Genomic DNA, 14,907 nt, shown 5'->3' with positions numbered 1-14,907 from the left:
TTTTTATTTTCAGTAGAGACGGGGTTTCACTATGTTGGTCAGGCTGGTCTTGAACTCCTGACCTCGTGATCCGGCCACCTCAGCCTCCCAAAGTGCTGAGATTACTGCGTGAAGTCTACTCTGATTTTTAAGGAGCATGCAGTCAAATGAAGGAGTGTTTCTTTAAAGGAATGAAAGGACAGTTACTAATTATTGACCTGTAGGACACATTTAAATTCCTTACCGTTTTCTGCCTAAATGTCTGAGTGTTCTGGTCACATTCATCGTATTCCATCATACATGTCCCACTGACACACACAGATTTTCACACTGGAAACTTGACTTGCCTTCTTTTCTAGGGGACAGACTAAGACTGTCTTGCTCTCCACTAGTACCTCCAGTATTTAGTAGAGGTATTCAATATACATTTGATAATTAAGTGAATGAAATTATAAGCCATGCAGATTTGATTGTTTTAAACCACTTTTAAGTGTATAATTCAGTGGCATTAAGTACATTTACAATGTTGTGCAAACATCACCACTATCCATTTCTGGAACTTTTCCATCACTAAAAAAGCTTTGTAACCATAACAAAAAGTCCATTTTTCTCATTCCCAAAAACTTTTAACCTCTATGCTATATTCTGTCTCTATAAATTTGACTATTCTGGGTACCTAATGCAACTGGAATCATACAATATTTGTCCTTTTGTATCTGGCTTATTTCACTCAGCATAATGTTTTCATGCATGTTGTAGCATGTATCAGAGCTTCATTTCTTCTTATGGCTGAATAATATTCCATTGTGTATATATACCACATTTTATCAACTCATCCATCAGTAGACATTTGGGCTACTTCCCCCTTTTGCTTAATGTGAATAATGCTGCTATGAATGTTGGTGTACTAGACCCTGATTTCAATTCTTTTGGGTACATACCTAGAAGTGGAATTGTTGGATTATATGGTTAACTTTTTGAGGAACCACCAAACTATTTTCCAAAGCAGCAGACTCGTTTTACATGCCCCCCAGCAAGGCAGGAGAGATCCAGTTTCTCTCTATCCCTACCAACACTAGTTATTTTCTTTTTTCTTTTGTTAGATTTATTTTTAAGTGTTTTATTTATATGGGGATGCTAATGTAAATGGTATTGAGCTTTTAATTTCAAATTCCACTTGTTCACTGCAAGTACGTAGGAAAGTGATTGACTTTTGTATATTAACCATTAACAAAAGAAAAACAACTTCAGTCAAATTAAATTTTAAAAAGTTTTTAAATCGCTTCTCAACCTTTTGGCTAAGATCAGTGTAGCATTTGTTCTTATCAGTTTAAAAAAATTTATTGAGCAAAGAACAATTTGTAAATCAGGCAGCCTCCTGAGCCAGAGCAGGCTCAAAGAATCCAGCACAGCCACATGGTGGAAGATTTATGGAGAGAAAAAGGAAAATGATGTACAGAAAATGGAAGTGAGGTACAGAAAAAGCTGGATGGTTACAGCTTGGCGTTTGCCTTATTTGGACACACTTTGAACAGCTGGCCACATGTGATTGGCCAAAACTTGACAATTGGCATGAGTAGGCTATAGTCTGTTTATATCTCCACTTATAGTTCATGTACAGAGAAACCTTTAGATTGAACTTAAAATGTATAAGAAGGCAGCTTTAGGCTAAACTTGATTTAACACTTTGCATCCTGAAACCATGCTGTAATTGCTTCTTTGGTCTAGGTTTTAATAAATGGATTATTTTGGATTTTCTACCTAGATAATCATGTCATCTGCAAACAAAGTTTTATATTTTTCTTCTCTATCAGTATATCTTTAATTTTTTCTTTAAAAATTAATATAATTGACACATAATAATTATACATATTTATGTGGTACCTAGTGATGTTTAAATACTGACTCCTGTATAGTGATCAGATCAGGGCAGTTAGCCTATCCATCATCTCAAGCATTTATCACTTTTTTTGTCTGGGGAAAATACAATATCCTCCTATTAACTATTTGAAACTATGTATTATTGTTACCTGTAGTCATCATATGGTCCTTTGGAACACTGGAACATATTCCTCCGATCTAGTCATAATTTTGAATCCTTTAACCAATCTCTTTCTATCATCCCCTCCCCATTCCCCTTCTCAGCCTCTAGTATGCTCTGTTCTTCTTTTTACTTCTCTTTACTAGTTTAAGCTCTCACATATGAGTGGGAACATGCAGAGTTTATGTTCCTGGTTTATGCCACTTAACATAATGGCCTCCAATTTCATCCATGTTACCACAAATGACAGGATTACATTCCTTTTCTGGCTGAATAGTTCTCCATTGTGTGTATATACCACATTTTCTTTTCCATTCATCTATTGTTGGACACCTATGTTGATTCCATATCTTGGCTATTGTGAATACTGCTGCAGTAAACACTGGAGTGCAGATGTCTCTTTGATATATACATATATATTTTCCTTTGGGTAAATGTTCAATAGTGGGGTTGATGGATCATATTGTGGTTCTGTTTGTGGTTTTTGAGGAACTGGTATACTGTTCTCCATAGTGGCTGTATTAGCTTGCATTTTCACCAATAGTGTATGAGTTCCCTTTTCACATCCTGACTGGCATTTTTTTTTTGTCTTCTTGACAGTTGGCATCCTAACTATGGTGGGATAATATTTCATTGTGGTCTTGTTTGTGTTTCCCTGATTAGTCATGTTGAACATTTTTCACATATTTCTTGGCCATTTGTATGTCTTCTTTTAAGAAATATCTGTTCCAGACCAGTAACAAGCTCTGAAATTGAATCAGTACGAACAACCTACTACCCAAATAAAGTACACGACCAGATGGATTCACAGCCAAATTCTACCAGATGTACAAAGAGCTGGTACCATTTCTACTGAAATTATTCCAAAAAAAATTGAGGAGGAGAGGGACTCCTCTTTAACTCATTCTATGAGGCCAGCATCATCCTGATACCAAAACCTGGAAGAGACACAATTAAAAAAAAGAAAACTTCAGGCCAATATCCTTGATGAACATTAATGTAAAACTCCTCAACAAAATACTAGCAAACTGGATTCAGTGTCACATTAAAAAGCTAATATACTCTGAACAACTAAGCTTTACCCTGGTATACAAGGTTGGTTCAACATATGCAAATCAATAAACGTAATTGATCACATAACATAAACAGAGCTAAAGACAAAAACCACATGAGTATCTCAATAGATGCAAAAAAGGATTTTGATAAAATTTAACATCCCTTCATGCTAAAAACTCTCAACTTACTAGGTATTGAAGGAACATATATCAAAATAATAAGAGCCATTTTTGACAAACCCACAGTTAACCTCATACTGAATGGGAAAAACCTGGAAGCATTCCTCTTGAAAACTGGCACAAGAGAAGGGTGCCCTCTTTTACCAATCCTGTTCAACATAGAATTGGAAGTTCTGGCAAGAGCAATCAAGAAAGAGAAAGAAATTAAGGGCATCCAAATAGGAAGGGAGGATGTCAAACTATCCCTGTTGGCAAATCACATGATTCTATATCTAGAAGACCCCATAGTCTTGGCCTCAAGGCTCCTTAAGTCAATAAACAATTTTAGTAAAGTTTCTGGATATGCAATCAACATACAAAAATTAACAAGATTTCTGCACAACAGTCAAGCTGAGAGTCAAATCAGGAAGGCAATCCCATTCACAATTGCCACAAAAAAATAAGATACCTAGGAATGCAGTTAACTAGTGAGGTGAAAGATCTCTACAGTGAGAATTACGAAACACTGTTCAAAAGAAATCAGAGAGGATGCAAATAGAACATTTTATGCTCATGGATAGGAAGACTTGATATCGTTAAAATAGCCATACTGCCCAAAGCAATTTACAGATTCGATGTTATTCTTATCAAGCTACCAATAATGTTCTTAATGGAATTAGAAAAAACTGTTTTAAAATTCATATGATACCAAAAAGAGTTCAAATAGCCAAGGCGATCCTAAGTAAAAAGAACAAAGCTGGAGGCATCATGCTACCAAATTTCAAACTATACTTCAAGACTACAATAATCAAAGCAGCACAGTACTGGTTCAATAACTGTCACATAGACAGATTCAGAATCGTCATGGCAGACAGGAGGCAGAACTAGATTGCAGCTCTGTCTCGGAAAGACAGAGCAGTGTGTGGAGACTTGCATTGTGAATTTTAGCTTCAGAAAGACTGCAGGAATAAACCAGTGTAAACTGCTCCTGCAGGACCTGGGAGACACTCCAAATACTGAGTGCCAAAACTGTGAAAGTAGGAAAGGAAGAGGGTTTGCTTCTGAACACACGCCCCCATTGGGGAAACGGAAAGGTCTGGTATGCAGAAGTTTCTGACCTTACCTGGAGCTGAGTCAACCTTCAGAGCCCAGCCAAATACAGGGGTAAAGGAAGCAGTGGGAAAGGCCTTGGGAGCTCGCTGGGTTCCTAAGCAGACCGTTCCTGCCTGGCACTACAGGGGTCCTTCGGGAGAGTGTCCAGAGGCATGAGGAAAATGCACAAGAAGAAGAAAGTCTTCAGCTGAACTTTGTAACAATTTGAACTGGGTGAGAAACCTTCTGGCCAGAACTTAGGGGAGGGCATGAATCCGGCTTGCAGACACCACAGTTGGGGGAAGAACTAACGCACTTTTCTTTTGCAGCTGGGAGCAGATAGCCTGGGGCAAGTTCTCAGCTCTGCTTGCCCACTGCCTGGAAATAGACTCAGTGCTGTTGGAGGGGAAATGGTGGGAGTGAGACTGGCCCTTTGAATTGCATGAGAGCTGGGTGAGACCTGTGACTGCCAGCTTTACTCTACTTCCCTGACAGCCTGTATGACACAGCAAAGGTAACCATAATCCTCCTACGTACACAACTACATTGACCTGAGAGCCGCATCTCCATCCCCCGTAGCAGCCTCAGCAAGATCTGCCCAAGGAGAATCTGGGCTGAGACATGCCTAGCCCTGCCCCTATCTGACGGTCCTTCCCTGCCCACCCTGATAGCCGAAGATAAAAGGGATATACTACTGGGAGTTCTCAGCCCTGCCTACCACTTTTTCCTTTCCATACTACCACAGCTGAGGCCCACCAGCACAAAAATAGAACATTAAACCACCAAAGCTAAGAACACTCACAAAATCCATTTCACCCACCTCCACTGGAACAGGTGCTGGTATCCCTGGCTGAGAGACCCCACAGACAGTTCACATCATAGGACTCTGTGCAGACAACCTCCAGTACCCACCCAGAGCCACGTAAATTTGCTGGGTGGTTAGACCCAGAAGAGAGACAACAATCACTGCAGCTCAGCTCTCAGGAAGCCACATCTATAGGAAAAGGAGGAGAGTACTATATCAAGGGAAAACCCCATGAGACAAAAGAATCTGAATGACAGCCTTCAGCTCTAGACCTTCCCTCTACCCAAATGAGAAGAAACCAGAAAACCAACTCTGGTAATATGACAAAACAAGGCTTTTTATCACTCACCCCACCCCCCACACAAAATCACACTAGTGCACCAGCAATGGATCCAAACCAAGAAGAAATCCCTGATTTACCTGAAAAAGAATTTACCTGATTTACCTGATTAGTTGTGAAGCTAATCAGAAAGGCACTAGAGAAAAGCAAAGCCCAATGCAAGGAAATAAAAGAAAAAAAAAATGATACAAGAAGGGAAAAGAATACTCAAGGAAATAGAATAAAGAAAAAACAATAAATTCAGGAAACATTAATTGGACACATTATATAAATGCAATATGCTCTGGAAAATCTTAGCTATATAGTTGAACAAGTAGAAGAAAGAAATTCAGAGCTCAAAGACAAGGTCTTTGAATTAACCCAATCCAACCAAGACAAAGAAAAAAGAATAAGAAAATATGAACAAATCCTCCAAGAAATCTGGGATAATATTAAATGATCAAACCTAAGAATAATCAGTGTTCCTGAGGAAGAAGAGAAATCTAAAAGTTTGGAAAACATATTTGGGAATAATCAAGGAAAATGTCCCCAGCTTTGCTAGAGACCTAGACATCCAAATACAAGAAGCTCGAAGAACACCTGGGAAATTCATCACAAAAAGATCATCACCTAGGCACACTGTCATCAGCTTATCTAAACTTAAGATGAAGGAAAGTAACCTATCAAGGAAAACCTAACATTAACAGCAGATTTCTCAGCAGAAACTCTATAAGCTAGAAGGGACCTGGGCCCTATCTTCAGCCTCCTTGAACAAAACAATTATCAGCCAAGAATTTTGTATCAGAGAAACTAAGTATCATGTATGAAGGAAAGATACAGTCTCTCTCAGACAAATGCTGAGAGAATCCACCACTACCAAGCCACCACTGTAAACGGTGGAGTGTGTCCAGGTACTTGGCATCTTGAAGAAAGAATTGGATAAAATGTACCAGCAATGCAAGGAAGGAATGGAGGGATTTATTGAAAATAAAAGTGCACTCTACAGTGTTGGAGTGGGCCTGAACATAAGGGCTCAAATGCCCTGTTACAGAGTTCTTATGAGTTTAAATACCCTCTACTTGGGGTATGCCTTATGTAAATGGAGAGGATACAGTAAAGTTACAAAGTCATTTACTCAGTGTATGCCTTGTGGGGAACATATCTCCTGTTATAGCTAAAGGGTGAATTGACCTCATGTTCCCTGCCTCCAGACCCTATTTTCCTGCCCCACCTCACCCCCACCCCCAGAGATGTGATCCCCATAAATCTTTATGGGAGGCAGAGGGAACAATGGTTTTTCTTCTGTAACTGCTTCACACTGCTGTGTCTAGTGGAGGTGGGATAGCTCCTTGATGGCCAGGGATGATGTCTTTACATGGAACTAACTGGAGCCTTTTTTGCATCATCATCTGAAGTTTGATGGACTCTAGGTGAGAGGTAATGAATTTAGTTAAAAGATTTAATGGGAACTTCAGGGGTTGGATATCTATGCTGTCAGAAATGTTTGTTCTAGAGATTTGCAGTAGCAACAAAAGAAAACCTGGTCGGTTCTAGAATCCACGTGTTTCCTTAAAGTCTTAGCACAAGCGACTCCATTTTGGTTTGGCTTGCTTTGTTGGGGTCTAGTGTATGAACTTAGTCCAAAACAATGGCTTCCCAGAATGTTGTTAAAAATATTCCTCTTTTTGGTCATACTGTCACCTGGGTGAGAGCCTTAGCACCACTCTCAGTTGACAGCATCTTGGGTTTCTGGTCTTAGCATGTCATTTATAGGCATTTATAGGTTACAGTGTCCTCATGATTGCATATTTCTTTCAGATCCTGTTATTCCAGTTGAAGGGAGACCATATGACATTCTAGAGATGGCTGAATGCAAGCATTTAAAACCTTTAAGAGAATAACAGTGCACCAGAGAGACTATCGTTGTGACTATTGGGATGATAATACCAACAGTTCAGAGTATGCTCCTTACCCAAGGTACCCATAAACTAAACCTTCTAAAATCAAATAGATCAAGGAATGAACTAGATAAAGAGTTTACCCACTTAGCAGTCTCTTTGTTCATCCCCTACCACTGAATTTCTATAATCTTCATTTAATGTATTTCTCTATAGGCTACAGGTTCCAGCAGCTGCACAGATACGTCTCTGTTTAGCCAATTCTATCATAACTTTCACAAGAGAATTCAGTGTATTGTGTAACTGTAGCCCTTACAGTAGAATTTGTTGTACAACTTATGAGGAATACATTTCTAATCATTGCTTATTTTATTTTTTAATGTTTATAGTATGTTTTAGTTTTTTTTAAAAAATTATACTTTAAGTTCTGGGGCATATGCGCAGAATGTGCAGGTTTGTTACATAGGTATGCACATACCATGGTGGTTTGCTGCATCCATCATCCCTTCATCTCTATCATGTATTTCTCTTAATGCTTGTTACTCCCCTAGGCACCCAACCCCATGACAGGCCCCAGTGTGTGATGTTCCCCTCCCTGTGTCCACGTGTTCTCATTGTTCGACTCCCACTTATGAGTGAGAACGTGCAGTGTTTGGTTTTCTGTTTCTGTATTAGTTTGCTGAGAATGATGGTTTCCAGCTTCATCCATGCCCCTGCAAAGGACGTGAACTCATCCTTTTTTATGGCTGCATAGTATTCCATGGTACATATGTGCCACATTTTCTTTATCCAATCTATCATTGATGGGCATTTGGGTTGGTTCCAAGTCTTTGCTATTGTGAATAGTGCTGCAATGAACATATGTGTGCATGTGTCTTTATAATAGAATGATTTATAATCCTTTGGGTATATACTCAGTAATGGGATTGCTTGGTCAAATGATATTTCTGGTTCTTGATCCTTGAGGAGTCACCACACTGTCTTCCACAATGATTGAACTAATTTACACTCTCACCAACAGTGTAAAAGCTTTCCCATTTCTCCACATCCTCTCCAGCATCTGTTGTCACCAGATTTTTTAATGATCACCATTCTAACTGGTGTGAGATGGTATTTCAATGTGGTTTTGATTTGCATTTCTCTAATGACCAGTGATAATGAGCTTTGTTTTTCATATGTTTGTTGGCTGCATAAGTGTCTTCTTTTGAGAAGTGTCTGTTCATATCCTTTGCACACTTTTCAGTGGGGTTGTTTGTTTCCTTCTTGTAAATTTAAGTTCTTTGTAGATTCTGGATATTAGCCCTCTGTCAGATGGAAAAATTGCAAAAATTTTCTCCGATTCTGTAGGTTGACTGTTTACTCTGATGATAGTTTCTTTTGCTGTGCAGAAGCTCTTTAATTAGATCCCATTTGTCAATTTTGGCTTTTGTTGCCATTGTTTCTGGTGTTTTAGTCATGAAGTCTTTGCCCACGCCTATGTCTTGAATAGTATTGCCTAGGTTCTCTTCTCGGGTTTTTATGGTTTTAGGTCTTATGTTTAAATCTTCAATCCATCTTGAGTTAATTTTTGTATAGGTGTAAGGAAGGGGTCCAGTTTCAGTTTTCTGTATATGGCTAGCCAGTTTTCCCAACATCATTTATTAAATAGGGAATCATTTCCCCATTGCTTGTTTTTGTCAGGTTTATCAAAGATCAGATGGTTGTAGATGTGTAGTGTTATTTCTGAGACCTCTGTTCTATTTCATCTACATATCTTTTTTTGGTACCGCTATCATGCTGTTTAGGTTACTGTGGCCTTGTATAGTTTGAAGTCAGGTAGCCTAATACCTCCAGCTTTGTTCTTTTTGCTTAGGATTGTCTTGGCTATGTGGGCTCTTTATTGGATCCTTGTAAAATTTAAAGTGTTTTTTTCTAGTTATTTGAAGAAAGTGAATGGTAGTTTGATGGGGGTAGCATTGCATCTATAAATTACTTAGGGTGGTATAGCCATTTTCATGATATTCATTCTTCTTTTCCATGAGCATGGAATGTTTTTCCATTTGTTTGTGTCCTCTCTAATTTCCTTGAGCAGTAGTTTCCTTGAAGAGGTCCTTTACATTTCTTCTAAGTTGTATTCCTAGGTATTTTATTCTCTTTGTAGCAATTGTGAATGGGAGTTCACTCATGATTTGACTCTCTGTTTATCTATTATTGGCATATAGGAATGCTTGTGGTTTTTGTACTTTGATTTTGTATCCTGAGAATTTGCTGAAGTTGCTTATCAGCTTACGGAGATTTTGCGCTGAGGCAATGGAGTTTTCTAAATACACAACCATGCTATCTGCAAAGAGAGACAATTTGAATTCCTCTTTTCCTATTTGAATACCCTTTATTTCTTTCTCTTGCCTGATTGCCCTGGCGAGAAATTTCAATACTATACTGAATAGGAGTGGTGAGAGGGGACATCCTTATCTTGTGCTGGTTTTAAAAGGGAATGCTTCTAGTTTTTGCCCATTCAGTGTGATATTAGCTGTGGGTTTGTCATAAATAGCTCTTATTATTTTGAGATATATTCCATCAGTACCTAGTTTACTGAGAGTTTTTAGCATGAAATAGTGTTGAATTTTGTCGAAGGCCTTTTCTGCATCTGTTGAGATAATTTTGTGTGTGTGTGTGTGTATGTGTGTGTGTTTGTCATTGGTTCTGTTTATGTGATGCATCATGTTTATTGATTTGCATATGTGGAACCAGCCCTGTATCTCAGGGATGAAGCCAACTTGATTGTGATGGATAAGCTTTTTGATATGCTGCTGGAATCAGTTTGCCAGTATTTTATTGAGAATTTTTGCATCAATGTTCATTTTTGCATCAGTGTTAAAGACCTGGATATCCTTGCTAATTTTCTGTCTCATTGATCAATGTTCATTAGGGATACTGGCCTGATATTTTCTTTTTTGTGTGTGTCTCTGCCAGGTTTTGGTATCAGGATTGATGCGGGCCTCATAAAATGAGTTAGGGAGGATTCCCTCTTTTTTTTATTGTTTGGAATAGTTTCAGGAGGAATGGTACCAGCTTCTCTTTGTACCTCTGGTAGAATTCAGCTGTGAATCTGTCTGCATGGACTTTCTTGGTTGCTAGGCTCTTAATTACTGCCTCAGTTTAAGAACTTGTTATTCAGGGATTTGACATTTTTTTGTTTAGGCTTGGGAGGGTGTATGTGTTCAGGAATTTATCCATTTCCTCTAGATTTTCTAGTTTATTTTGTAGAGGTGTTTATAGTATTTTCTGATGGTAGTTTGTGTTTCTGTGGGATTGTTGGTGATAGCCCCTTTATCATTTTTTGCTGCATCTATTTGATTCTTCTCTCTTTTCTTCTTTTTTAGTCTGGCTAGTGGTCTATCTATTTTGTTGATCTTTTCAAAAACCACGCTCCTGGATGCATTGATTTTTTTGAAGGGTCTTTTTGCGTCTCTATCTCCTTCAGTTCTTTTCTGATCTTAGTCATTTCTTGTCTTCTGCTAGCTTTTGAATTTGTTTGCTCTTGTTTCTCTAGTTCTTTTAATTGTGATATTAGGGTGTCGATTTTAGATCTTTTCTCCTTTCTCTTGTGGGCATTTAGTGCTATAAATTTCCCTCTAGACACTGCTTTAAATGTGTCACAGAGATTCTGGTACATTGTGTCTTTGTTCTCATTGATTTCAAGTAACTTTTTAACTTTTGCCTTATTTTTTAAATTTACCCAGTAGTCATTTAGGAGCAGGTTGTTCAGTTTTCATGAAGTTTTGTGCTTTTGAGTGAGTTTCTTAATTTGAGTTCTAATTCGATTGTACTGTGGTCTGAGAGACTGCTATGATTTCAGTTCTTTTGTATTTGCTGAAGACTGTGTTACTTCCAATTATGTAGTCAATTTTAGAATAAGTGAGATGTGGTGCTGAGAAGAATGTATATTCTGTTGATTTGGAGTGGAGAGTTCTGTAGATGTCTATTATGTCCGCTTGGTCCAGAGATGAGTTCAGGTCCTGGATATCCTTGCTAATTTTCTGTCTCATTGATCTGTCTAATATTGACAGTGGGGTGTTAAAGTCTCCCACTATTATTGTGTGGGTGTCCAAATCTTTTTGTAAGTCTCTAAAAACTTGCTTTATGAATCTGGGTGCTCCTGTATTGGGTGCATATATATTTAGGATAGTTAGCTCTTCTTGTTGCATTGATCTCTTTACCATTATGTAATTCCCTTCTTTGTCTTTTTTGATCTTTGTTGGTTTAAGGTCTGTTTTATTAGAGACTAGGATTGCAACCTCTGCTTTTTTTTTTTTTTTTCCATTTGCCTGGTAAATCTTCCTCCATCCCTTTATTTTGAAACTATGCTTGTCTTTGCACGTGAGATGGGTCTCCTGAATACTGCACACTGATGGGTCTTGACTCTTTACCCAACTTGCCAGTGTGTCTTTTAATTGGGGCATTTAGTCCATTTACATTTAAGGATAATATTATTTGTGAATTTGATCCAGTCATTATGATGATAGCTGGTTATTTTGCCTGTTTGTTGATTCAATTTCTTCATAGTGTTGATGGTCTTTACAATTTGGTATGGTTTTTGGTGGCTGGTACTGGTTGTTTCTTTCCGTGCTTAGTGCTTCCTTCATGTAAGGCAGGCCTGGTGGTGAAAAAATCTCTCAGCATTTGCTTGTCTGTAAAGGATTTTATTTCTCCTTCACTTATAATGGTTAGTTTAGCAGGATATAAAATTCTGAGTTGAAAATTCTTTTCATTAAGAATGTTGAATATTGGCCCCCAGTCTCTTTGGGCTTGCAGGGTTTCTGCAGAGAGATCTGCTGTGAGCCTATGGGCTTCCCTTTGTGGATAACTTGACCTTTCTATCTGGCCATGCTTACCATTTTTTCCTTCATTTCACCCTTGGTGAATCTGATGATTATGTGCCATGGGGTTGCTCTTCTCAGAGTATCTTTGTGGTGTTCTCTGTATTTCCTGAATTTGGATGTTGATCTGTTTTGCTAGATTAAGGAAGTTCTCCTGGCTGATAGTATCCTGAAGAGTGTTTTCCAACTTGGTTGCATTCTCCTTGTCACTTTCAGGCACATGTAGATTTGGTCTTTTCACATAGTCCAATATTTCTTGAAGGCTTTGTTTGTTCCTTTTCAGTCTTTTTTCTCTAATCTTGTTTTCTTGCTTTATTTCATTAAGTTGATCTTCAATCTCTGATATCCTTTCTTTTGCTTGATTGATTTGGCTATTGAAACTTGTGTATGCTCCACGAAGTTCTTGTGCTGCATTTTTCAGCTCCATCAGGTCATTTATGTTCTTCTCTAAACTGGTTATTCTAGTTAGTAATTCTTCTAACCTTTTTATAAGGTTTTTAGCTTCTTTGTATTGGGTTAGAACATGCTTCTTTGCCTCAGAGGAGTTTGTTATTACCCACCTTCTGAAGCCTACTTCTGTCAATTTGTCAAACTCATTCTCCATCCAGTGTTGTTCCTTTGCTTGCGAAGAGTTGTGATCCTTTGGAGGAAAAGAGCCATTCTGGTTTTTGGAATTTTCTGTCTTTTTGTGCTGATTTCTTCATGGATTTATCTACCTTTGATCTTTCATGTTGGTGGCCTTCGGATGGTGTCTGAGTGGATGTCCTTTTTGGTGATGTCAATGCTATTCCTTTCTATTTGTTAGTTTTCCTTCTAACAGTCAGGTCCCAGGTCTGCTGGAGTTTGCTGGAGGTCCACTCTAGAAACTGTTTGCTTGGGTATAACCAGCAGAGACTGCAGAACAGCAATGATTGCTGCCTGTCCCTTCCTCTGGAAGCTTAATCCTAGAGGAGCACCCACCAGAGGCTGGCCAGAGCTCTCCTGTATGAGGTGTCTGTTGGCCCCTTCTGGGAGGTGTCTCCCAATCAGGACACATGGGTTAGGGACCTGCTTGAGGAGGCAGTCTGATCCTTAGCAGCAATTGAACGGTGTTCTGGGAGATCTGCTGCTCTCTTCAAAGCCATCAGGAAGGGACATTTAAGTCTGCTGAAGCTGCACCCACAGCCACCTCTTCCCCCAAGTGCTCTGTCCCAGCGAAATGGGGGTTTTATCCATAAGCCACTGACTAGGGCTGCTGCGTTTTTTTTTTTCTCCCAGAGATTCCATGCTCAGAGAGGAGGAATCTAGAGAGGCAGTCTGGCCACAGCTGCCTTGCTGAGCTGAGGTGCACTACACCCAGTTCAATCTTCTGGGCAGCTTTGTTTACACTGTGAGGGTAAAATAGCCTATTCAAGCCTCAGCAATGGTGGGTGCCCCTCCCCCAACCAATCTCAAGCCTGCCAGTTTGACCTCAGACTGCTGTTCTGGCAGTGAGAATTTCAAGCCAGTGGATCTTAGTTTGCTGGGCTCTGTGGGTATGGAACCTGACAAGCCAGACCACTTGGCTCCCTGGCTTTAGCCCCCTTTCAATGGGAGTAAAGAGTTCTGTCTTGCCTGCATTCCAGGCACCATTGTGATATGGAAAAGAACTCCTGCAGCTAGCTCAGTGTCTGCCAAAATGGCTGCCCAGTTTTGTGCTTGAAACCCAGGACCCTGGTGGTATAGGCACCGGAGGGGATCTCCTGGTCTTCAAGTTGCAAAGACCATAGGAAAAGCACAGTATCTAGGCTGGAATGCACCATTCCTGATGGCACAGTCCCTCACAGCTTAGTCCCTCATGCTTCCCTTGGCTAGGAGAGGGAGCTCCCCAACACCTTGTACTTCCTGGGTGAGGCAACACTCCACCCTGCTTCAGCTCACCTCTGTGGGCTGCACCCACTGTCCAGCCAGTCCCAATGAGATGAACTGGTTACCTCAGTTCAAAATGCAGAAATCACCCACCTTCTATATTGATCTCCCTGGGAGCTGCAGACTGGAGCTGTTCCTATTTGGCCATCTTGCCAGATAAATATTGCTTCTTTTATTTTAAATCATGAAAAAAGGACCTAACAAATAATGCTCTTTTAGAAGAGTAAAGGTCTTCTGGCAATTTTTTTTTTTAACCCATGATGTCGGTTAAGAGGAGTGAACTAATGTTTTGTTTTTGATTATGTTGCAATTAAAGTTTATTACCTACATTGGACCTTTATTTATTTTTATTTATTTTATTTATTTATTTTTTCTTTTACAAATACTGTATCGATAGAAATACCAGGTTTAACAAGCACAAAGCCAAGAAAACCAACGATGCCAGATACTGAATTTCTATAGCACTGACCTTTGAACACCCTAGCAGGAATAAACTGCTGAGTGCAGATACCACACAGTGCAAGGACCTTTATTTTTTATCTATCAGAGTATGAAGTAATCCATGTATAAAACTGGCTGCAAACTCCTTCACAAATAAAAGTACACCCCATTAGTGCATATAACTGTCCCCTTTTCCACTTCACAGAGGCATAAGCAAGAAAAAATATTCAAAGATAAGAGTTTCATGATAGTATAAGTCTTAATCTGTGAACTTAGGAAAGAAGTTCACATCAAGGATGCCGTCTTCTTCTTGTGAGAAATTTTCCTAGTTAACCTTATCTCAAGGGTTTCAGTGAGTGCACAGTTCCAAAG

At 39.2% G+C, this 14,907-nt stretch overlaps 1 non-coding gene across 1 annotated transcript; it reads right to left on the bottom strand.

The window, feature by feature from the left end:
- Positions 1-14,477: 14,477 nt before the first annotated feature.
- LOC135276146 (small nucleolar RNA SNORA8) lies at positions 14,478-14,616 on the bottom strand. Its single transcript, XR_010343710.1, has one exon. It is a non-coding gene; the product is annotated as a small nucleolar RNA SNORA8 (small nucleolar RNA).
- Between the last annotated feature and the right edge of the window lie 291 nt (positions 14,617-14,907).

Source organism: Aotus nancymaae, unplaced genomic scaffold, assembly GCF_030222135.1.
Source record: "Aotus nancymaae isolate 86718 unplaced genomic scaffold, 86718_ANA_hifiasm-v0.15.2.pri h1tg000020l, whole genome shotgun sequence".
Lineage (NCBI taxonomy): Eukaryota > Metazoa > Chordata > Mammalia > Primates > Aotidae > Aotus > Aotus nancymaae.
The sequence above is the reverse complement of the archived record's forward strand: the minus strand, read 5'-3'. Positions and strand labels throughout refer to the sequence as shown.